The sequence below is a fragment of the Aphelocoma coerulescens genome, chromosome 1, assembly GCF_041296385.1.
Source record: "Aphelocoma coerulescens isolate FSJ_1873_10779 chromosome 1, UR_Acoe_1.0, whole genome shotgun sequence".
Classification (NCBI taxonomy): domain Eukaryota; kingdom Metazoa; phylum Chordata; class Aves; order Passeriformes; family Corvidae; genus Aphelocoma; species Aphelocoma coerulescens.
Genome location: NC_091013.1, coordinates 4,107,825 through 4,132,831, shown reverse-complemented (window position 1 = coordinate 4,132,831; position 25,007 = coordinate 4,107,825). Strand labels below are relative to the sequence as shown.

The window sequence follows — 25,007 nt, the reverse complement described above, 5'->3', positions numbered from 1 at the left end:
CATTTTAATCCCAAATATCTTCAGAGATAACAGTGGAGGCTTAAGCACTGCCATAAACTGAACATATTGAAGTGAAACAATCTGTACTAAAGCAGTTATGTGCATTAATCCATTTACTGACAGAGGGAGAAAATGTGAGGCATTGTTCGGGAATTTGGGCAAAGAAAATCTAACATTTTAAAGCATAAACATTGTAAGAAATTCATGGCAGAACAAATAGGTAGGAGAAATATTTTCAGTATAGTACATATCTGAATTCTATATAATGCAGGGTGCAGCTGTTGTTACACATACAAATGATTTATGCATGCAGAAATTGGAAATGTATTGTTCCAGGGCTGTGCAGAATGGAAAAAAAATAGTTTGAGTTAAATGTTGCTGCAGAGTCTGCTTAGGAATATGTTTCTGTTTATGATGCTCAGGTGTGTGGAAATGTTTTTGTACACCTCCTCAGTATATTAATAATCTTTATTTTCTGACAAATTGTGGCATTGATGGAAATATCCATGTCTCCATATGACTTGTATAATAGATTTAATTTCTCTCCATGGTTTATTGATTCCTGACATCACCATGCAATATTTTTTTTCAAAAATTATAATTCAAAGAATTTTCAAGGGATTTGGTAAACATTTAACAACCGTGTGACTGATGATCAGTTGTTCTATGTTGCTAGTGCACTGTTTAAAGCTTGGTAAATTCACTTCCTTATTGTGCTCTTGGATTTTGATAATATCCTAATTTTTTGTCATTGGGTAACTGCAACTGGGTGCATTTGCACCCAGGGGAGGTCTGGGATATCTGAGTTGTTGGACTCACCAGCACTTCAGCCAACACAGGTCAGAGTTGTATTTAAATGCACAAACAAGCTTTCCATTATTAGGTATAAAATGATACAGAATTATGCTTAAGATTATCTAAACTATGGTTGTAAGTATTTAGCACAACAGTGGATGGATGTGTTTATTTTGCTTCATCTTAAAATAATCTGCTACACGTTGTATGTACATCTGTGTGTGTGAGTACTGGCTAGAATAAAGAAAATTAATGTCTTCATGGGTAACTACCTTGATTTATTTTTAAGTTTGTTCATTCTGTATTATAAGGAAATGTGCATATTTTCTCTGAAAATGTAGATTGAGAGGACACAATTTGGATTTTTTTATTACTCCAGCATTAGTTCCTTGTATCCCTGTGATATCTGAGAGTGGCTCAATCCTGCCCTTCACCCTGGAATCAGGAGCAGGGGACACCCAGGTCTCTGTAATCTCTTCTTTAGGAGAAAAAATATGGCAGTTCTTCAAAACATCATAGCTGCCACTTATCATAGCTGCCACTTACAGATAATCTATTTTTTAAAAGCCTATATTGGTTTTAACTCCAAACTTTGGGGGGATACAAGTGTGTAATAACATTTAACTATATGGATCTAAATCTAATAATTTTTTTTTCCTTAATGTACCCTCTGACAGTGGTTGACAAGGCTACAATCATTAAAAATCTATTACAAACTTAAAAAAAATTCTTATTATCTCATAATCCCTCAATTCTGCAGTTGGGAATTTAAATGAAAACAAAACATTGTTCATTAGAACAGATGCTATAAAAAAACCCATTTATTGTATTTTTTTTAGTGTGCAAGACCAGATTCTTTGGTCTTGCACATAGGAAAATGTTGGAAACCATTATGTATTGAAAAAATATCAAGTTCTGATTTATTTTCTTCTTTTTTTTCCTAAGTAACTGATTTCTTGGTAATTCATTATTATCAACAAAAATGAGAGCCATCTTGAGGGGAAACCTCTACTTTGAAAGGAAAGAATATAAAGAGAAACTTGGATTATTGTGGTTTGAAGAGGACAAGGTTTTAGTGGGGAAACAAAGGTTGTACTTATTTGAAAAGTAAGAAAAGCAAAGAGAAAAAGAAAGTGTGTGTGGGGGAGAGGATAGAGATGAGCATATTTTCTGAAGGGAGCCAACAAGAAAGACAGGGAGAGACAATTTCCAAGGGATGGAGTGACAGGACAAGGGGAATGGCTTCAAACTGAAGTGGAGAAGGGTCAGATGGGTATTAGGGAGAAATTCTTTACTGTGAGGCTGGTGAGGACTTGAAACAGATTTCCCAGAGCAGCTGGGGCTGCCCCTGGATCCCTGGCAGTGCCCAAGACCAGGCTGGACATTGGGGCTTGGAGCAGCCTGGGACAGTGGGAGGTGTCCCTGCCATGGCAGGGGTGGCACTGGATCCCCTCCAACCCAAACCATTTTATGATTCTTTGATTTCTACTGAGATGATACAATTCCAAACAGAAGCCAGAGAAGCCTTTTTTCCTCTTTTTTGAAGGACTTAAACCCCATTGCAATTCTTCCAACAACAACCTAGAGTAAATATTTAATATAGTTTTCTATCTGTAGTCCCATTCTGACTACAAGGATAGAGAGATGGGGAGATGAACCAGAATCCTTTATTTCAGCAATTACTGTTGTAGATGTCAGTTTTCTTTTTCTTCTTTTTTTTTTTTTTTTTAATGGCAATGCAATATTTAAAAAAAAAAACAACAACAACAACAACAACAAAGAAAAGCTTTTATAGGGTAAAAATATCCTGCCTTTTTAGAAAGAGTGTTTAAGAAGAGTGTTCCTTGATTAAAACTCTACAAGGTTTTTGCTCTTGACACAATGTGCTATCCTGGGCATATCTGTATATTTGGTTTTCAGGGAGCACAGTGATGTCCACAGTAATCGAAGAGTGTAATAAATATAGCTGGGCAAGAGCATCTTCTGTTTCCTGGCTGCAGTTTTATGTTGTGCCTCCAGGTTATTGTAAAGTAATTGGGAGTTGAAACATATTAAGACCTATTACCAAAGCGTTTCCAAGGAGTATCCCAGTAGAGCAGCCTCCATGTTCAATAAAGGGGAAGGTGCCCGTGTTTGGAGCCAGAAATACCAATTTCTGTGAAGTTTCCACATGCAAGGACAGCTGCAGCCTGGAAAGGTGTGCAGGGGCTTGTCTGTCTGTCAGGGGACAGCTCTAGAATTGTTTTTTTTTTTCCTACATTTTCTCTTTTGATGTGACAGAAAATCTAGGGTCAAAAAGCTTTTACTGGGTGTCCTCTAGGGGCCAAGGTAGCAAGAAAAAAGATTTTTATTGCAAGGCAAACACAATTATTTGGATTAATCTATTTTGAGGAAAAACAGAAAACACGGACCTCAAACACAGACAGAAATTTTTTCATACTGGAAAGCTCAATTTTGAATAATAATTGTGAGCTGGAATATTCAGCTTGTCCAGTGGGCACAGCTGTTTAACAAACAAATTTTGCAGTGGTGTCTGACAAGCTCTGAGGTGTCAGCAAAATGAAGGACTGATGGTAACCCTGAAAAGTCTCAAGGAGCTCACAAAGTGCAGGTAACTGCTGTACCAAGCTCTACAGCTGCATCTACAGGGTCCTTTTCCTAAAATCCTTCTTTTCTGTAGAATTTTGCATTGTCAGTTGACTTGAAGCCGAGTCTGAAATTAATTTGAATTATAACAGGGGGAGCAAGGCTGTGCAGTTTTCTCTTGTACCCGTAACCAAATCCTACGAGTTTTCATTAGATGGCACTAAGCATAAAAGCTTAAATCAGCCTAGAATATTGGGTTAATCCTAGAATCATCCTAGAATATCTGATGGATAGCTGCACATGGCTTGCTCAAAGATAAAGCTTCCTTTCCCTCTTTCTGCTTTCCTTCACAAACCATTCCCAAAGAATGAGACTTTTGGAGTCGGCTTTGTGTTGACCTTGTAGCCATGGAGGGCAGCCTAAGCCCCGCAGGACCAAAGAGATCAGCAAAGTATGTTTTTTGAAATAACAGCCAAAAAAAGAATGAAAATAATAATAAAAAAAATAAAAATAATAAACCCAAGGGATAATGGGAAAGAGCCACAGCACAGATTGTGCTCCTGCTCCTGTTGAGCAACTGTGAGGTGGAGGGGAGTCCAGTGCTTGGCTTGTTTCTTCTTCACACGCAGAGCGGTGAAGCTGGGCTAGAAGGGAAGGGGAAATAACCACGGATTGTGCTGTGCCCAGGTGAAAGCACAGAGCAGAGTCCACTCATGTCTTAATTAGTCCCAGTGAGAGCAAAGGATGGGTGTGGTTATAGGGGAAGGAGGACAGAAAGGGATTACTGGAAATGAAGGTCAGGGTAAGGGAGCAGCAAAGAGAGAAGAGTAGAATGAAGAATGGATATAAACAAAGACTGAAGAATTAACTTGTGTCTGTCAGTGCACGCTGTATTTCTGTTATGAATGCCTCCGATCCTGATCCTGATAACTGCAAGGGATTTTCAGTTTTTCTGTGTTTCTGAACAGTGCCAAGAGCAGGATCATGAGGAGGTTCGTGCCCTGACCTTTCTGAATTCCCATTTTTCTGTCTAATGACACAACATGCAAGAATCTCTCTGATTTATACATGGACTGTGACTGTTAAAAAAACAAAAGTAGAAAAGCAGCGAGACAGACAGTACCAACTGTGCACAATGGCATATTTGAGTGTGCACTGGAAGAACAGCAGCTCTGAGGAAAGGTGGGTGAGCGTGGATGGAACACGGTTCCCTGAGGGGCTGTATCTGACGTGCTGGTGACAACTGATGAACCTTCCAGCCAGCCTAGTACCCATCAGCCAGAAATTAGTCACACTGGACCACAGCTTGAGAAGTGTCACTGATGTACACTGACCTACATTTGGCGTAATGAATTGCATTATTTATTTACACACAGTTCCTCAAGTCTCGTCTTTAAAAGGCTCAGGGGCTCTTGGATCTCTTTCTGCACAAAGGGCTTTTCTGAACTGCTGTAGTTGACAGTAAGCAGTCAGTGTTTGCCAGGAGTTATCACGTGGTGACATCTGAAACACAGCGCTGCAGTTTTGGGCTCTGGGGGGTTTGGAGATTATAGCAGTGGCTCTGCTTGCACAGAGCTGTTTTTTCAGCCATGAGATTTGTACACAGCACAAAAAACCCCCAAACTCTCTTTATGGAGAGTGGTCCTGTGATCAGAATCAGATTGTTGCTGGTGACCACAGGGATTAAGTCCAGCCATTTGACTGAGGCTGTGTCTAGCAGAGATGAGCAATGATGTTTCTTGCTCTGCTTTGATGTCAATGCTTAACCATAGTTGCCAAAACTCAAGCATTCACCTTGCATTTAATATGCCACTGAATGCTCTACATGCAAGATTTCTTCTAGTTCCAGGTGGAGGGAGATGAAGAGTAAATTGTTTTCATGATTAAATATTAACAACATATATAAAATTTAAAAAATTCTGAATGCAAACCACCTTCTACCAAAAATGTATCAGTGAGGTTTAAGTCTTCTCTTCCAAGCTGTGACAGCACACAGAAAGTACAGCAGGCAAACCCCTCCATCTGCTGAACTTCCTTGGCTCCCTGGAAATCTGATGGGAGGAGCATTCAGCCATACTCAGGTCAGGCTGTAGGTTTGCTGTTACAATAATGTGTTTTCCAGGCTTCCTAAAGACACGTAAAGTGCACTTGCCCATCTCTAAAGACAATATATTGCTTCCTCACTTTCTCTTTCAGCAAGGTTATTTTCCTGAGGGACCTAGGAAAAAAAATATTTACTGCATTATTTAAGAAATGTCGAGTTTTCCACGTTTTTCCTGAGAGCTCTGCTCTTTTAAGAGGACAGTGTCTTATAAGACCAGAAAGTGGAGATGTTAAAACTTAGCACTTCCTGCTTGTGCAAACATTTTTCACACTTTTCCTCTGTCTCATTGTGAACTAAAATTTTACCTGAGCAAGGCCACGTATTTAAAATGGTTCACTGAAGGAAGTTATAAGTAATGAGCAATAGGACAAGAGGAAATGGCCTCAAGATGAGCCAGGGGAGGTTTAGGTTGGATATTGGGAAAAATTTCTTCAGTGAAAGGGTGGTCAGAACAGGCTGCTCAGGGAAGTGGTGGAATTGCCATCCCTGGAAGTGCTAAAAATACGTGTGTGTATTGTATGGTTGTGGCACTTAGGGACACGGGTTAATGGTTGGACTCAATGATCTTAGAGGTCACTTCCAACCTAAACTATTCCTCTGGCTACTCTGTGCTCCATGTTTGCTTCCTATTCCATTACATTGGAGTATTTTGATCAGGTGAATAATTTTAAAATTATGGTATTGGTAGCATTGGATGCAAGGATTTCAGCAGCCTTGTGGGAGTCACTTGAAGGGATGAAGATGGAAAGCATCCGAGCCACACATCACAGAATCACTTTTTGATAGCACAGAGGAAAATGAGCAATGTGGTTGCAGCATAGGAGTGGTTTCTGATCATTCAGAAAAGTGAAATAGAGCTTTTAATATCACAGAGACTGGTATTTTCCTGTAGAGAGAACTTGTGGATTTTCCTCGATGTGACTGGAAGTTTTGGCTGGTCTGAGGGCAGAGAACATTGGTGGCTGTTTGTAAGACATGGAGGAGAAAAATAACTTTGAGTGGGGTGTCGTGGTGGTTAAATTTCAGAAAGTCAAACTTTGCTCTGTCTCACCATATCCTGCAGTTTTAATACTAATGGGATTCACAAATAGTAGCAGTGGCTTTACATTTCAGTAATGAAGCGTGCCTAGGAGAAAAGTGTATCAAAATTTTTCTTTTCCCTCTATTGCTGCTCAGTTGTGGATAGCCCTTCATTTCCATCATTCCCACTTTGAAACAAACCAAAGTAAAAAACCCAAACCCAACAGCCCCCAAATCCTCTTTTTCAATTTTTTTGCTCAACTCTTTTAATTTATTTTCTCTCTGCTTAAATTAAAGCATGTGAAAAACTTGATTGGATTCGGGCCCTCTTTAGAATTGCTTTTGCCTTCTTGAGAATTAAACAGAGACAGAGAGAGGGGATTGCAAGTCTGCTTCTGGGTAAAGGCTTCAAATATTTATTTATTTTTTTATGGTTTATGCATTTCCCTCTCTTTCCCTCTCCATCAGTCTGTGCATACAGATACAGATATATAGATATATATATACACACACACATATATGGGCACTTATCACATCTCTCTATGGGCCTGAGGCTCTGTTGGACCATGCATAACATTATCCAATCTGATGCCCAAACTGTTCTGTTTTACCACCTTGTTATTGATGTTGCCAGTCATGAAGAGGTTTCTTTCAGCATGGTTGAATCCAGCGACACAGTTAGTCTTTCACTGGAAATATCTGTGTCACATTATTCTCTCTCCAGATGTGCTTGAAATTTCTTTCATTTACCTAGGTGAATCCCATTTTGTCATCTGGCCAGCTTTTTCTAGCCCCCACGCTTCCTGTAATATTAATTCTCTCTGGGGCTTGCAAAGCCTTCAAATAAATATGGCCTGCATTTAAATGAACTGGATGTTTACCAGCTCTTTGTTAAAGGAGAAATAAGAGCAGGCTGACTGCTAACCTTCCCAGGTGCTCACTTAACATTTTTCCATTTTGTCTTTGCTCTTTGTTTACCGCTCTTCAGGCAGTTTTTGGTTCATAGATATTTTCTTGCATACTTAAAGCAATATTTTCATCCCTTTGGTTTGATTGTGGGATTTGGAGGGGGTGGTGTCTCATTTTATAGACAGCAAAGCTCAGTGCTATCAGATTTGGTATCAAAATTCTATGAGCAGGAACATGCTTTGATGAATCGGTGTGCTGGTTTTAGGTCTGGTTTTATGATTTATTTTCATTTTTGCTTTTTGAAACAGCTATTGTAGCATTGTTTTCTTCCTTATAAATCTCCCCTGCCAGTAGCTTGTGATCTTGTCACCTTCCTGAGCAGCCATGGATAAGTAGGTGACCACATTAAGCACTGTGTGCTTGAGGTTTCCCATCAGAACCCAGCCTAACCTGAGCAAACACCAACGAGCTCTGACAGCTTTGATGTGAGGGGACAATATTGATGCATGAGATTCATTTTAATGAGTGTGTGCCTCGCTACTGGGAATCCTTTATGACTGTGGACGTGGCTTAGCTGCACTCTGAGGGGAGCAGAATGGCAAAACTGCCACCAGCCGTGATTTTTAAGTTATTTTTAATACATCCAAAGAGATAGCTACAGGTGACATCTGGAAAAAAAAACCAGAAACAGAATATTCTATTATTGTGTGTTGTACCAGGTAAATGGTTTTGATTAACATCACTGTGGAGCACAGTGTTACTAAGTTGATAAATCCATGATTTTTTAGGTAGATGTAGATGGTCATACAGATGCTCATTTGGTTTGCCCTCGCTGTCAAGAGCCCAGTTTTAATTGAGAGGCTCATTAGAAGAATGGCTCATTAGAAAGAATTGGAGGTGCCTATCTGGTAGAGCTTTGTTTCATTTGCTGTGACATCAGTGTCGTACCTGGGCTCCTGATCTGTAAAGCCACATTTTAATTGCATGTGTTTTTTCCCTCTGGAGGAAGGTTACGATGGAGGCCAGGTGACCTTTTAGTCAGAATCAAGCGAATTTTTAAAGCCTGTGATCTGGTGTGTGAGCTCAAGCTGTGCTGGGGCAGATGCTCTGTCCTGCTGCAGAAAGGTGGTAGATGCAAAGGCTAAACATTTTACGTTGTGAGCAGTTGCTGTGCCAAAAATATCTAGAAAACTTACAGCCAGTGAATTTTTTATAAAAGTGAGAGTACAGGAAAGTATTGAACTGGTTAGACATTCTCTACCACCACAAAAATTGTGTCGTAATTGCAATTACAGATGTTTTTCACAGCAAAAGTAGCCTACCAGTTTATTTTTTTTTTATTTTTGTTTTGTTTTGTTTTGTTTAAAATAAGTCCCTCACGTTCTTGCCATGCACTCAAACTCTGGTGGTGTCGAACGAGTTGAAATGTTTCCTGTGGGCCATTGGAGACCGACGTGATGCCAACGCTTTCAGCTGCCAGAGGAGTGTGATCCACAGAGACCTGTCAACAAAAGCAGGTCAACAGGATTGAGCAAGGCAAAAAAAATCAATAAATCTTTGAATTAATCATGCAGCTGCCACGGAGAATTATGGGTGCATGAAATGAAGGCTGTAGGTATATGTCTATGGCAATTTATTCTCTCCTACCTCATTGCGTCCTTTCTGTGCCTGCAGGTTTTCCTTCTCCTGCTGCCATCTGAATGGCTCTGTGTTTATTTGGGTACCTTTGTGGATTACTCACCGTTCATTTTAAAGTAACCAGTCCTGTTTTGATTACAAAACTTCCCCTTTCCTCTCTCTCTGTCTGCACTGTCACTTTCCTCAGCGTTGTGCGCGCTCAGTGTGAATTAATCCTGGGATTTCACCTCTGCGTAGAGCCAGGATTGCACATCTTGCGCAGTGAATTGGACTGAAAGCCACTGCTGCCTGGGTGAACAGAGGAGTTAAAAATTCATGCCAGTGCTGCAGGTGAGGGGACACCCTTGTGTGCCCTTCTGCAGCAGCAGGGCTGGGGAAGGAGCCCTGGGCCAGCTCCTGCTCCCCACGGAATGCCCAACTCTGCCTCGCAGGCAGATGTGGCCAGTGAACACCACTGCCAAGGGGGAACGTTCCTCACCCTGCTGCCTGAAGCTGGGCAGCCACGGGGTGCAGCCATGGGGAGCTAACAGGGCAGCTCGAGGGAGTAATTTGATGCTGGGGACATGCTCGGGAGGGATGTGAGGGATTGTGCATTCAGAGGTGCATCCCGTGTGTATCTTTGTGGTTTCAGCTCTGTGCTTTGGTTTCATTCTCTCCTTCTCCTCCAAAGGATTTATCTTTCATTGCAGTGCCCTGAAGGGATTGTTCTCTACAGCATCCCCATGCAAAACTTGAGTGTTTTGCTGCTGCAGCTTCTGGGCTGGCAGCAAGAGGGGATGGGGAAATGAATACGTCGGCATCTTTAAATCTTTGTTTCTGCTGCAGATGATGCAGAGGTCCCTCCTCTGTGCCCAGCCCAACTCACCAGCTGCAGAACTTGGTCCTGCACCATGCCAAGGATGTCTCCTTGGCTCCCTGCCAGGGATCAAGACTGGCTCTCTTCCAGCTGGGGAGCAGCCCAGCACTGGATGCTCACTTTCACTGCAAATTCAAATTCATTTTCCTCTTCCATCCATGGCTTTCTTTGCAAATAGACACTGATATTCATAAAATCCCCAGGAACAATTGCCCTGCTACTTGTGGAAGGTCAGGGCAGGCTCTGCTCAGGGATTACATATTCCAGCTGACATACAGCACTCTTGTTTTTCAATTGCATGCCTAGGGATTTTTCTTTTCTAAAGGTTTTTTCCACTTCTCCATTAAAACCAAATTCCTGACACACTAAGGAAGTACACTGGGGTCTAGCTGTGGAAATGATTTTTTAATTTTTGAACTAACAAAGAGACAAATAGGTTATAATTTTCTAGAGGAGGCAGAGATTTTTTTTTCCTGCTCTGCTTTTGTAAAACATCCCGCTGGTTAAATACCATTGTTTAGTAAACCCACATTTTATTCTTTAGAGAGACATAAACCATAGGAAAGTAACATCTCCTTTTCTCTTCTGATATTTGTCTTGCAACTGATCCTCCAGGCAATACCTGAGTGATAATGACGGAAGAAATATTTCCTTCTGTTCTTTCAGACTCCCATTTGTTTTGTGCCTCCAAGAGTGCTTATTCTCTACTGAGCGCTGAGAATCCTTCCATGCACTCCATTTTCACATCCAATTTACAACTGTTTTTCAAAGAACACTGACTTAAATGTGATTGTTTAAAAACTAAAAAGTATTTCTGATATGAAAAAGGAAAAATGGCACCAACTGAAATGCTAAAAATTGCTATGTGGGTATACACAACTAGACAGTACTAAAGCTCATCTCTTAAATGTACAAAATATTATGCAGATTTGAAAAAATAGTAAAACTATATAGATATATTCAATTAAAGAAATGCTTATTCTATTCAGTGTCTTCTAAAACCAAAACATTTCTGTAAAATAAATTCTTAGTCTAAAATTTCACAAAAGTCTCAAAAAGCATTGATATTTTTACATGTATGCGCAACAGAATTTAAAACCTTTTGCTTTAGAGTATATTTATCTGAAGTATAATTAGGAATGTATTGTAAAATAATAAAATGTGGAAGCAGCTGCTGATGTAGTAGAGATGTTAGAAAAAAAGCAGTGTGGGTAAAAGAAAACTGGAAAATAAAAAATGCTAACCTTGTCCTGTATTTAAATGGAGAAGTCTTAGGGAAGAATCCAGAGGAAAAAGGGGATTGATCATCTACATAAGGCTTTTTGTTCTGCTTAAATGTTTCTTGAATTCCCAAGTGTGCTGGGTGTCATGAAATCCTTGTGCTGAAAACAAGTAACACATTAATTTTCTTGGAAAAATTCCATTAGAGCAACAGAAGCAAAGTTGATCTGCTTTTCAAAATGCACATTTATGACCCGCTGAAAGGCAGATCCAGGGCTGGGAAGCAAAAGTGCATCCATAAATAAGAAGTGATGGGATAATGTGTGCTGTGTCACAGCAGCCATTCAGCACTTTTACAGAAGGGGTGAGGAAAAGAAAACCCCTCTCAATGTCAGCGGCCCAACAAGATCTTGTGAGATGCTCTGTGCGTTTTCAAAAGGGATTTCAGAAAAAGAAGCTATTCGCTGGATTTTTGCCTTCCTTTTCTTTCATGCATCTTCTCCTTTCTTGCATGAGCTCTGTTTATTATTAGGAATTCTTTGCACCCTTATCAATGCTTATTCATAGCACATTTTAGAGCTGACTTGTTCTTTAAGTGCTAAAGAAATTCCGTATCATGAACTTGGTCGAAAATCAAGGGAACCTTTATTTCTGCCTCTTTTGGCATCTCTCTTTCTTTATGAAAAGCCCCAAACCTCTTTTTGGTTAATTGGAATTATCACTCTCATTTTGTACAGAGAGAAGCTGGAAAGCAACGAAACGAGAGTTCCTCGTTTTTTTCATTGCAAATCCTCAGGCAGGATCTCCTAAAACCTTATCCTTTCCTTGGATCCATGGTTCCTGTTTCTTCCCAAGTACTAAAGTATGAAATAAAAGAGATTACGTGTGAAGGAAGTTTAGGAACCTTGATAAATTGGTGGGAATACTTTGCATAATCAGTAATAAACCCACAAATCACTGCTTCAGATTTCTGTTTGTGGAGCTCTTGTTGCCTTGGACTGGAGTTCCCCATGTGAGGAGGGAGAGGATGAAGTTCAGTGGGAGAGGTGGTTTAGTTTTACATTGCTTATAATGAAGAAATAGCTAAAAATAGTTAGCTAAAAGAAGATGAAATGTGTTGCCTTTGTTTTGTTGCTTTCATTTATATTTATTTTCTTACTACATCTGATACCTGATAATAAATTGTTGGACGGAAACCACAGGAACAGAGAACCATAATTAAGAATGCCCTAAATTTTCCATCTCCACCATCCCCAAACCTTCATGTTGTTTTAATTAATGAAAGTTAATTGCATTCAGAATCAAAAATCTCTTCCTCCTTACTGTCTTGAAGTACATAATTGTTTTCTCTCTCTCAGGATTGACATCCTTTGCTGTCAACTACTTTATGAGGAAAACCGTGTATGTATTTTGGCTAAAAAAAATGTATTCCTATTGCAAAAATCATGTTTCAGCCAAAACAAATAAATAAAAAACACAAGGGATGCAGAAAAAGCCAGAACTTTTCCTTTCAATATTTTGAAAATTGCATGTTTTCCTCTTTTCATTTCAAAGTGAAAGCTATTTGAAAACTACCCATGTAATTCCCTAGGAAAAAAATATTTCTTAGGATAAAGAAGTTGCATGATTTTTTATTGATTGCTTGGTTCCATTACCAATCTTAGCAGATGATTTTTGTTGCTTTTGTTTTTGGGGGTTTTATTTGTTCCTCCATGAATTCCTGTTTTGGGAAAAGGAGTATTTTGAGCTAATTAACGTATGGACATTAGCAAACTCTGTCACATCCAAATAGGACATTTTCTGTGGAAAGAAATTGCCAGAGCTCAGAAAAATTTTGTGCATAGCCATTTAACCACACCATTTATCTGGGATGCCCTTCTTAAATAAAATCAATGCTAATTTCACATTTCCCTAATGGGAGCCTATTAAGCTGAGTACACAGGCATTTTTAACCTCTGACACATTGCAGGGGCAAGCCAGCACTGGATTCAATCTGGTGTATTAATGAGGAACATGGAAATCCTGTGTCTGGATGACTTGATTACTGGATTGGGAAGGTTCAAACACTTCCCCCTCTAATACTTCACCCAGTATCTCTTTTACAGTTATTATGGAGCATCATTTAATGCTTCTGCTCAGAATTTTTCCCTTCTGGAGTTCACAGATGCCCATAAAATAATAATCTGGGTTGAAACTTGGCCCCAAATTATTTTTATTTGAACAGCAAACAACCTATTAGGCCATTGAAGACCTACTGGCTTTCAAGTCAATTTGGATGGGAATTTCAAAGCAGTCTGGGCTGGCTGTATGAGTGAATTCCATGTGAATAGAATGGAGCAGGAAACTAAAAGAGCAGGGAAAGGAGAAGTAGTTTAGATTTATTATGATTTGGGAAGAGGCTTTTTACAAGAAGGAATAGAGAAATTGGGCTCAGAGTGGAACAGTGGCAAAATGTGTGGGCAGAAAAGAAGTGACTTTGTGCTTCTCATAATGTACTCGAAATCCCATTAGTTTTCTGCACTGTCACCCTGGAAGCATTGGGGAGACACTGAGGAGAAGCAATTAGGCCAGGTCTCAGCACAACCAGCTGCCTCTGACACAGTCCAAATGTGTCCATATGTTCCCAAAAGAAGAGGGAATGTTTCTCTCCACTTCTGAAATGCCAGGGGAGAGGTCAAGCCGTTAGTGCTGCAGGCTCAGAGGAGCAGGGGATTCAGATAGAGTTGTTTTCCAGTTAAAACCCTTTCACTGAGGACTTGAATATTTAACATTTCACACTTAAAAAAAATAAAAAATCCCCACTTCCTTTTTTTCTCATCTCCCAGTGTCATACACCTCTTTTGTCAGCATAAAAGTCTGAATTTAAATAAAATTTGTGGTAATGTCATCCCCACCCCACACCCCTTAACTAAGGAAATTTGTCAAATTGCATAATGTCTGCAAATGAGAAATGAGAAGTTGTGAAGGGCAAGGGGTGGGAAGAGGAAACTGCACAGGTGTTCTGTTGCATTCAAGCTGGAGGGGAAAGGTGGGATAAAATCACCATGTTATCCAAATTATCTCTCCCCTTGGTTGTGTGTTGTGCCTGGGAGAGGGATTCTATTAATTCCTTCTATGAATTCTTTCCCCTACTGAACTTTGGTAGCCCTGTGCTTTTGCTTGATGGTGTCAATTTGTGCTTCCTAGGTTTAATTATCTGGGAAATCTTAGAATTCCACACCTGTGGTGGAATTCCTAGGCAAAGGGATTAGGATGCTATCCTGTCAGCATGGGATGGAAAAGGGGGAGCTAAAAACAAGGTTCTGTTCCATTATTTGACCACTTTTTATCCCAAGTGACCATATGGATGTATTTAAAATTCCTAAAATATTAAAATTGTGTTTAAAAATTCTGAAACTAGTACATCCCTTCAAAATACTGCATTGCTTAATAAGCAAAGACTTAAGCAATAGAGTCATAAGTTGTGTTGAAGTACTTTTTAAAGCTGATTCAAAACTTTGTTACTCGCTGCTCTGTTAAATCAACATATTTCATCTCCCACTTCTCCCAGGGAAAAAGCAACAGGATAAGAGGAAATGACCTCAGGCTGGGCCAGGGGAGGCTCAGGTTGGACATCAGGAGGAATTTCTCCATGGAAAGGGAGGTCAGCCCTTGGCAGGGGCTGCCCAGGGAGGTTTGGAGTGCCCATCCCTGGAGGTGTCCCAGGAAGGGCTGGACTGGGCTGGTGACAAGGTGGGCATTGAGCACAGCTTGGCCTCGATGACATTGGATTTTTTTTCCAACCTTAATTACTCTTTGGTTGTATTCTATCATGCTAAGATCCAGAATCACTAACCAGCCACAAACTCTGGTGTTTCTCTCACTGGCTCAGGTGCCTCCACGCCCTGTCCCTCCTGTGATTTAATTTTTCTGTTTCCCCATCACCCTTGGGCACCAGTGCAGATACTCCTCGGTTGTATAAAATGTTGAATTTTTAGATGTGTGAAAATGTTGTTTTGATAAATCACAGGCGTCTTTCAGTGGCTCAAAGGATATTAAAATGTCACAGCCAAGCAACTCAGCATTCTCATTCTTTATGCCTGTCTTTGAGGGCACACTTTGCAAACTGTGGAGAAAACAGATAATTCTCTCTAGGAATTAGGAGAGCCAGAATATTGCTGTACAGCAGTGAACAATTAATGATATTTATCTCTCACATAAGGCTTTACCCTTTTCCTATATAAATCTTTTCTGCAGGAGCAATTCAGTGAGTGGTATCTCTGTTTTGCACATACAGAAGCTGAGACACTGCATGAGCACAGGGAAAATATCAAATCTACTTCAAAGCTTTACTAGATTTAGAGTTATGTGGGTATTGTTGAGGGCCTCACTGTGCAGACTTTACTCCATGCTTTCAAAATGTTTCTCCTATTTAGTTTGTGGTTTATGTTTGATTCTTTAGAGCTTTCTTAATCGTGATTGTTTTGGGATCTTTGTTTTAAGACTCAACAAAAGTAAAAAATCACTTATTTTATCATCATAATAATTTGCACCCACCTATGAACTCTTATAATACTTATTCATCTACCTAAGCACTGCAAAATGCAATACAAGCAAAGCAAGGAATTACAAAAAAGAAGATTACCTGAGGGAAGAGGAGGAAATGGGCAAATTAAGCAGACACAGAGTTATATTAATTTTTGCTGTCTTCTTAGTTGACTTGAAAAATATCAAATCTAAATCTACATTTCAAGGTTTTGTGAGCACTGTAGAAAATTCCTCAGCTCTTTGAGACCAAGGGTAGCTCCTCTATTTTGTTAGCACTGCACTCTCTGAAGATGAATAGCCCCTTGTTTCTGATAGTTCTGTTTGGCTGCAGCTTAAAACCTATCTTAGGGAACATTAGTCTGACAGGGCCAAGCTTGAAGCCACGTAAGATATTTAAAATTGGACTCTTGGCAGGAAGCTCCTCCTTACATCCATTTATTTTTGACTTTTTTTTTAATTACTCATAGTACCTGAAATAAGCAAGAGAGATATTGTTCCAGAAGACATAAAAGAGCAATTTGGAGTCTAACAAATGTCCCTATATGTGATTTATTTCTTTTAATCAGCACTGACCTTTTGAATTGATTGCGATTTACAGGAGGACCTGTGTAAGGCCAGACACCCACCACTGAAGGGACTGAACTGACTTGCATTTCTAAAACCAAAGAATTTACAATACTAATTGAAAGGTCTGCAGCAGAAACAGAAAGCTGTGATTGAAACTTTTTGCAATTTGAAAAACATTCAGTGTTGATGGCCTTTTCTTTGTTTTTATAAATGATGTTATATATTTCTTGACACTGGGTGACATAAATGGTGACATGTAGTTTAGTTGAATTATTAGACTCTAGATGCATATGCTTTTGGAAGAGCCTTAACCTGTAAATAAAGACAATAAATCAGATTTTTCAATCAGCCTTCCACCTGTAAAACATCCTATATAAAGCTACCCTGGCTACAGGTTGAAGATCCAGCAGTGCATAGATCAGAAAATGGCATTTTTTATTGCTACAGCTGTTTGGCATTGGCCCTCAAATTCTAAGTGGCTGACAGAGCTGCTCAGTTTGGGGCACTTTTTATGTTTACCTGCCTGTCTGAGGAAAAGCAGCATGTTCCTCATGTGTAGGATAAGGAGCCTTTGGGGGATACTTGGTGACTGAGGTCAAAATGTGTGTGTCCCTGTAGACAAGTACAAGTCTCTTCCTCAGAAATTACCGTGACAAGAGATGAAGCTCATTTCTGTGAAGTGAAATTCTGCAGCCTGTCTTGTTTCTCTCAAGAGGAAAACACTTAAATCAGAAAATGATGCTGCATGAAATTGCCTGGTTGAGTTGGGTTTTACTCTTTGCATACCTTGTTCTAAGCTGATTGTCTGGATGATGTTCCTCAAGAGGAGGGTTCTGTTCTCTGAGGAAAGAATATTGTTTCCTTCAAAAAATAAAGACCTGGAATAGGAAAGTGAGAAAGACACATTCTGAAGAGTGGGCCTCAACTTAGTGGTGGGTAGTTTATTCCCCAAGTAGCACTGCTGCTTCCTGCTCATGGGAAGTCACAGCTGGGACTATGTTTGTTCCTGTAATGATAGAAGGACTTGGTTTTGGAAGGGACCTTAAAGATCATCCAGTGCCAGTCCCCTGCCACTATCCCAGGGTGTTCCAAGATCCGCCCAACCTGGCCTTGGACACTTCCAGGGATCCAGGGGCAGCCCCAGCTGCTCTGGGCACCCTGTGCCAGGGCCTGCCCACCCTGCCAGGGAGCAATTCCTGCCCAATCTCCCATCCAGCCCTGCCCTCTGGCACTGGGAAGCCATTCCCTGGCTCCTGGCCCTCCAGCCCTTGGCAATTGTCTCTCTCCAGCTTTCCTGCAGCTCCTTCAGGCCCTGCAAGGCCACCCTGAGCTCACCCCAAAGCTTCTCCTCTCCAGGCTGAACAATCCCAGCTCTGGCAGCCTTTCCTCCCAGCAGAGCTGCTCCATCCCTCTGCTCATCCTGGAGCCTCCTCTGGCCTCTCTCCAGCAGCTCCACGTCCTCCCTGTGCTGGGCCCAGGGCTGGGGCAGCTCTGCAGGTGGGCTCTCACCTGAGCACAGGGGCACAGGGGCAGAATTGCCCCTTTCCTGTTCCCCACACTGTGGGATGTGCCCAGGACACAGCTGGTTCCTCTGTAGGTTTTTGTTACCATTGCTTGGCAAAGCTTGCAGAGAAACTCTGCAGGTGTCAATTAAAGAACATGACATTTTTTATCTATAGTGTTCTTAATCTAACAGATTTACTTGTCTTGATTTCACACCTAATTGCTGAAAATATTGTGACTAGACAGGAATAAAAAAGCAGTATAATATAACACCTGTTGACAGGACTGATTAAGACTGAAAAACAGAGGAAAGCAAGTACCCCATTATGTGCCAGAGGTCACTGAAAAATATATTCAAGGCTGCTGATGCAATGCAGCTCGATATTCTGTTATCTACAGATGATTTTAAAAGCAAGTTGTCCTTTAATGGAATTCCCTTTTCACTGGACTGTCACCACTGACTGCTCTATTATGTATTCAATTACTGTATCTTTATAAAAAATTACTTCTTCTATAGAATGATAGTTAAAAAAAAATTGATATTATGAAAGTTTGAGAAAATGTAGCTGTTACCCAATATGCCATCTGATTTTCTCATTGTGAACCAAGGCAGTTATTGTAGAGTTCCTATTTTATGCAAAGACATAGCCCTTTTATTTTGCCTCAAAGATGGATAATTTCTCTTTCAAAAGGAAAGAATACACTTGACCTCTGTAATCGTTTTGTGTCGGAAAAAAACTGAATCGTCCAGATTTAGTTCTACTAGTACCACTTCCTCTTTCAGAAATGTGTGGATTCCTCCCTTTTTTTTTCAGTGTGTGCTGTATTTTAGTTTGTGCATGACCAGACTTCACTGATATCAAATACATAACCTCGATGACAACCCCTGTGTAGCTCCCTTCTTACTGGAAATGCCAGACATGCCTTCCTGTGTAAAAGTCATGATGCTTATTTTTGTTTGGCTCAATTTCATCTAAAAAGAGGTATCACAAAACCTCCTCGGGTGCTTAACATTGGTGTTAAAACCATGGTTATTAATCAGAGTGAAAATGAAGAGAGCGGCCTCATCTTGCAAAGCTTCTCAATACTTTTATTGAAAATAATTCCAGTGGTATTTTTTTGCCGTGGTAAGCGTGGGGAGGTGTCTTATTATTCACTGCAGTATTCTGATGAGACAAACCTGTCTCTAGGCTCCAGAAAATGAGGCAATTGCCTCAGGCAGAGACTGCCAGAAGGGCCTGAATGTCCTTGGCCGCACTCCGTGCTTTCCCACAGCACAGGGGAGGATCCAGGGACAGTTTGCATTCCACCATCACATCTGGCACCAGGGATCTGCAGAGCCAACTGCTGCTTTTTGCTGTGGCAGGCAGCAGCAATCACCTCAGGTGCTGCTGGGTTGGTCTGGACCAGGATCATACAAGAAATTTCTCCTGACTCCACCAAGGTCTCGACTGTGTTGTCCTCTGCAGTTCCCTTGGGATTTCTCCTGAATTTCTTTGTCCTGCCCCAAGGAGCAAACACAGAGTGCTGCTGCATCTCTCAGCTCAGCAACTGCCTGCCTTTGGGGAGGGAGCTGTCGTATCACTCTCTGCTGAGCAGACCTTGAGAAAAATTACCCCACTAAGGACTGAGCACCCAGGGACTGTGACCTGTGGGACTGTGACCTCTGTGTGTGTGTGAACAGATAGAGCTAAAGAGGAGAGGAAGATGTATGGCAGAGTGTTCCTATTAATTGCTCCTGCTCCTCCTTGCTGCAAAACCTCTGCTTGGAGAGAGGCTTCAGCAGCAGGTGACTGCACCAGAATATGAATGGGGGCAGTACAATCTTTATGTTGCCCTTTGTAAATGGATTATTGCCTTCTGGCTCTGGTTTACTGTCACTGGTGTGTTCTGCTCGTAAGCAGAAGGTTGTGCCTTCCAAGCAATTCTCTAAAAATGGAAAATCTCTCTCCTGGATTTGAAAAGGGAGGATGTTGGCTGGTTTTGTGCAGACAGAACACATACAGAGGTAGACACTGGCTTCATGTAACGTGGTTATCTTTGGATTTTGCTTTTAAACAAAGCAAGCAAAATTTGGAGCATATTTCAGCGTGGAGGTCAGAGAAATGTGTGCCTTGTCTAATGATAAGCAGAGGACATCTGGTTCTACCATCCATCAGTTTATTGCCTAGAGCAAGAGATATTCAAGTTTGACATGTCTGTTTTGGGAGGGGGAGGGAGGAGCAGAGAGATAACAGACTGCTTTATTAAAATGCAGCAGCTTAAGTTGTTGGTTTCCTTTGTTTTGGTTTGTTAGGCTTTGGGTTTTTGTTTGCTTTTTGTTTCCCTCCCCCCAAATCACTTTTAATTGTATTTACTGTACTCACTTTGTGGGTGTCAAAAAGCTGATCACCTAACACTACCCAAAAGATGAAAATGTTACTTACTCAAGATACTAAATTAAAATAATTTGAATATTAAGAACGCCTGAGTGATATTTTTAAAAATTATTCTTGTTGTAAGTTACAGAGGGTTGTAAAACTGAGAAGTACCTTCTCAATATTAAAAAAATTATCCTAAAAGGTAAAAACCCTTTACTTACACTCAAAGATATTGACAGTGCTCTCCTAGATTTGAACATGGGTCAGATTGTCATCCATTGGAGTCAGTAAGCTCTCTTATGAAGTTAAGTTGCTACTATATTGTTGATTAATTCACAATATTCATATTGTATTGCTAATCCTAATGAAAATAAGACTCATTGGGAATTTAAAAAATAGTTCATAGTATTGGAAATTTCTAAATTTTGTTTTTATTTTTCTGATATTTTTCATGTAATCAATTCATACAGATTTCTAATTCTTTTAAAACAGTAAAAGGGTACTCAGCAGTCTCTTCTTTCTTTAATTTTTTGTTTTCATTTTTATTTTCCTTCACAGACTATTCAGGAATGTGCTACATTGTGATATTTCTTTCAGATTTTGCCCTTACATCCCTTTGAAAGTAATCTTTTGACACCAAGAAAGTTGCTTCTTGCCTGGGTTTTGTTTTCTCTTTAAATGAAGAATTCTTTTAGAACCACCTTCTTCTTTTCACATCTAAACTGCTTTGAATGTTCCAAATCTCCTTGAATGCACTTGATTTATTTTATGGAGTTGCAGCCTGCTTTGTGTATCTTGTTTGAAAGCAAACTTTGAGAAAACTTAGGCCAGGTTGGATGGGGCTTGGAGCAGCCTGGCACAGTGGGAGGTGTCCCTGCCCATGGCAGGGGGTGGCACTGGATGAGCTTTAAGTTCCCTTCCAACCCAAACCATTCCATGATTCGTAGCAGGGCCAGGGGCTGCCACCACTGAAAATCTGCTGTGTTCATTTTCATGGAAGGTTTGGTCAAAAATGATTGTCATTTGTTTTAGGAGGGATTTTATGATAAAATTATTAGTATTGAATTTTAGCTGTAAAAGCATTTCTGAATCTAAGTGAAAACTTTCCTCTGAAGTTAAAACCTTCAGTGCCAAGACACGTCTAGTTCAAGACAGATGCAGTTTTGAAAATCTTGTTGTTTAAAGATAACTCACTTTTTTACAGCTAAAATTTGTTTTCTGTCTGTGTCTTGGTAGTAAAGGGCAAATATAAGTTTTTACTGAGCATTTAACAGAATTTAATAGAACTGGCACTGGCAATGACTGATTTGGTTGTTTAGTAATAGGTAAAGCAAGTCTCTGACTGGGCTTTTATAGCTGCTGCATGAATAATCAAATTTCTGTTCAGTTTGGTTACAAAGCCAAATAAACATGTATTTCTTATTTTTTTAACAATATGAATCAAAACTTGCTTTATTCAGTTTTCCCCTAGTTGGGGTATAGAAAAGCTGGAATTATTCCTGTGAGTCTCACAACACATTTATCACACTGAAGGAAAACCTTTGTTTGCTGCACTATCAGCATATATTCAGCTAAAGCAATAAACTACCAAGGATTAGATTTGAACACAGCTGATTGATTTTGGTATCTAACACTGAATGTCTTCCTGGATATTATGCTCTTCAGAGTTGTGCTTCTTTTGCCTCAGACCCATTTTGAAACCTAATGCTCTTTTGAACCCTACATCTAACCAGGTTTCTCTGGCTCCTTAGGCAGATGTCTGTCAGTCTTTTTATTATTTTTCCCATTTTTTTTTATAGCACTCATGGAACTGCTCATACTTTTCCATTTGTATTGTAGTGAGCACCTTCTCCTGTCTGCTGTGGGACCAGTTTCATAACTGTAAATATTGTGGTATCCTACTTTGCAGATGTAAATATTAAAATAAGCAAAGACCAGAACTGGTCTGTTTTGTTTCTATTCACCACTTGCTGCTGAGACAAGGATTTATAAAATCCCTCCAAAAGATAAGTAACTCAATTTCTGGCCTTTCAAAGCTTAATCACTGCAGTTTAAATGCAAATGTTATTATTTCTTCTATATTTAAATGAAAATTAGCATTTCAGTGATAGGTACTGCTCAGGAAGCTGGGGTTTTCTTTTTTTTTCCCCCACTGTCTAAAGTTACAGAAGAAAACTGTATTTTTACTACTATTACTGTATATTTACTGTATATTTACTACTATTTTTACTACTCTTATTTGTGGAAAACAAATGTTGGAAGCATCCAAAACCATTACTGCTCTGTGTAGGTAATGAAGTCATAGGTTTTGTGACTCATATCTTGTGGAAGAAGAATGATTTTCATAAAATGATGGTTTTTAATACATGTAGTTCACATTTTTTTCCCATTCAGGTTTAAGCTGCTGGAAGTACAGCTTTGGCATTTCTCAGGGTGCTAGTAAAGTGTTAAAACTTGACACTGAATTAAATAGAATGTAAGAGTGTGTGGAGTTGTTGGTAGGTGTTTTGGAGGACTTTTTAAAAAAGATAAAGCATTTATATGTGTGAAGATAAAACCCCTCCAGCTGGAAAAAGAAAAAGAAAAGGTAGAAAACGTGAAGATATGCCACTGGAGAGGTCATGTAATCTTAAAATTTAGCCCCAAGTAATCAATCCCTCATTTCTCACTTAAGAAATTCTTGCTTCTGTTTTGAGAGTTGTATCATTGTGGGGTAAATATGGTAGGGTATCATGGTGAAAGAGAGGTGCAAAGGTTAAAAATGCAGGGGGCCTCCTTTTAAAACAAAATGCTGAAGCCATGGCATATCACCTGTGTTTGTTTTGATGGAGGCAGTGACAAAAGGAAATGTGCAGGTATGGACATAAGTGTGCTCACAGATTTAAATCTGGCAGACTCTTCTGAGGATGCACCTCATGGACACTTTGCCAGCAGCCAAATCTTGCTGGAGTTACTGCCAGTTTCTTCTGAAATAACAGGATTTATGGTTGGTTCTTGCAAGCCATCTCTCTGATGTGTAGGCATTAGTTGGGATTTTTTTGTTGATTCAAATGTGTGGTCTGGTGTGCAATTCTTTTCTGAAATTGCCTTATCTATAATAACATAGGGAATAATTTGTTAGTTGCATTCTAAATGAGCAGGTTTGAGCAATATTCACAGGAAAAGTAGCTCTAAATACTTCTCAGTTTTTGTACAGATGAGCACTTTCTATATTAATCTGCCTGGAGGATTTTCTTGAGAAGATAAAGAACAGCACCTTTCAAAACAAGCAAGGTGGAAACACTCCCTTAGGGGAACAGCAAATTCAGCTTGTTAACCACAGGCTAATGAAATGCAGATTTAAATCTCCTAGTACCTCTCTTTTTCTAGGACCAGAGGTGCCTCAAAGAGATTATATAGTTATTTTCTACTTGAAATCATTTTCTGTCCAGAGATGGATGGATTATGGAGTTAGGGTAGGATGTAACATTTATACTGGTTACTGTGGAGAAATTGAGCCTAAACTTTTTGGACTATGGCCACTTGCCAAGTGGATTTCCTTGAAATCACTTGTATAGTGACAATATTTTTATGTTCCACCTGAAAGAATGGAACTGACAGTATCTCAAGCAATGACAAAAACTGATAAAGCACCAGGAATGACATAATATACCCTGTTTGACCACTGTTTCAAAATTTTTGGCTTACAAAAAACCTGTCCCTATTTGCTATTGCTCCTGGCAGGGAAATGCATGTTCTTTGTCACCTAATATTTTGGAATCTCTCTGTTCTGTGATTTATTTGGTGGGGTTTATTTTGTGATAGCCATGTAACAGGAAGTGCAGCTGCTGTAGACCTTTTAAACAATATTTTAAACTCCCTTAATTCCCAAAGGAATCTTAATTCTTTCCTTGGCTGCTCCTCTAGTTCCTCCATGTTATAGGATCTGTTGATCTGTCTTTTTTGATTTTTGCTTACATTTGTGCCTCTGCACATCTTGTAGAGGCATCTCCTGGGAAACATCTCCCCTTTGTTCATGTTTTAGTCTTGAAATCAGTACTTGAACGTAGCTGTATTTTACAGATTGGTTATTTTGCTATAATTAAGCCTCATGAATATGAAGATTCATGTAGTATTCCCATGGTGTCCTAGGAAGTTAGGTTTAGCAATATGATTTCATTTCATCTCTCTGTAACCCATCATCATGTCACTTTTGCTAAACTGAAACACCACGTTGGTTCTTAGGAAATACAGAGGATGTACTTGCCAATTTTTGTTTTTATTTTTAAGCCTAAGTAGACGGACTAAAAAAATTCTTCTCTGGAGAGCTGAGATAAAACTTTGCTGGGGAGAGGAAGGGGAAAATAAGGTCACTGAAAACCTTAAAATAATTTTATTGGAAAATTTTTCATAATATTGACATTTAATAAAACATCTAATATTGGATAGTGTAGTTTACTGAACAAAGCCATGAATCAAAAGTTTCGAGATGTGATTGTACTTTTAGGACTATCCTTGGTTTTCTGTGTCTTTGTTTTGGGAAGAAGCTGTATAGGTCCCTGCCTTTGGACTTGTTCCCACCTTTTTCTCTTTCTCTATTTTTCCCCTATTTGTTTTGTGGGGTTTTTGTTTGTTTTTGGTGTTTTTTTGTTTGTTTTGCTTTTTTTTTAATGTAATTTATTTTTTAAAGAGTAAGAGATCTTCTGGGCAGGTGCCACCTTTAATTTCATGAATTCACAGTGTGCAGTACAAAGTACCAATGCCAGCTTGCTTTTAGGTGTCATACATATCCTGATAACAACAGAAGTTCAAAAGTAGAATTGCTTCAATGTTTTCTATATGGTTTTTAGTTTATTGATTGTGGCACAAGAGTGAATAGAAATAAATCTAAGCAGACTGGACCCAGTGCTTAAGGTGGAAGGAAGACATCTAAGTCCCAACA

At 39.6% G+C, this 25,007-nt stretch overlaps 1 protein-coding gene across 1 annotated transcript in view; it reads left to right on the top strand.

Annotated features, from left to right (window-relative positions):
* Positions 1–25,007, top strand: part of DSCAM (DS cell adhesion molecule) — a 444,019-nt gene that overhangs the window by 67,214 nt on the left and 351,798 nt on the right. The gene's annotated exons all lie outside the window — the stretch shown is intronic.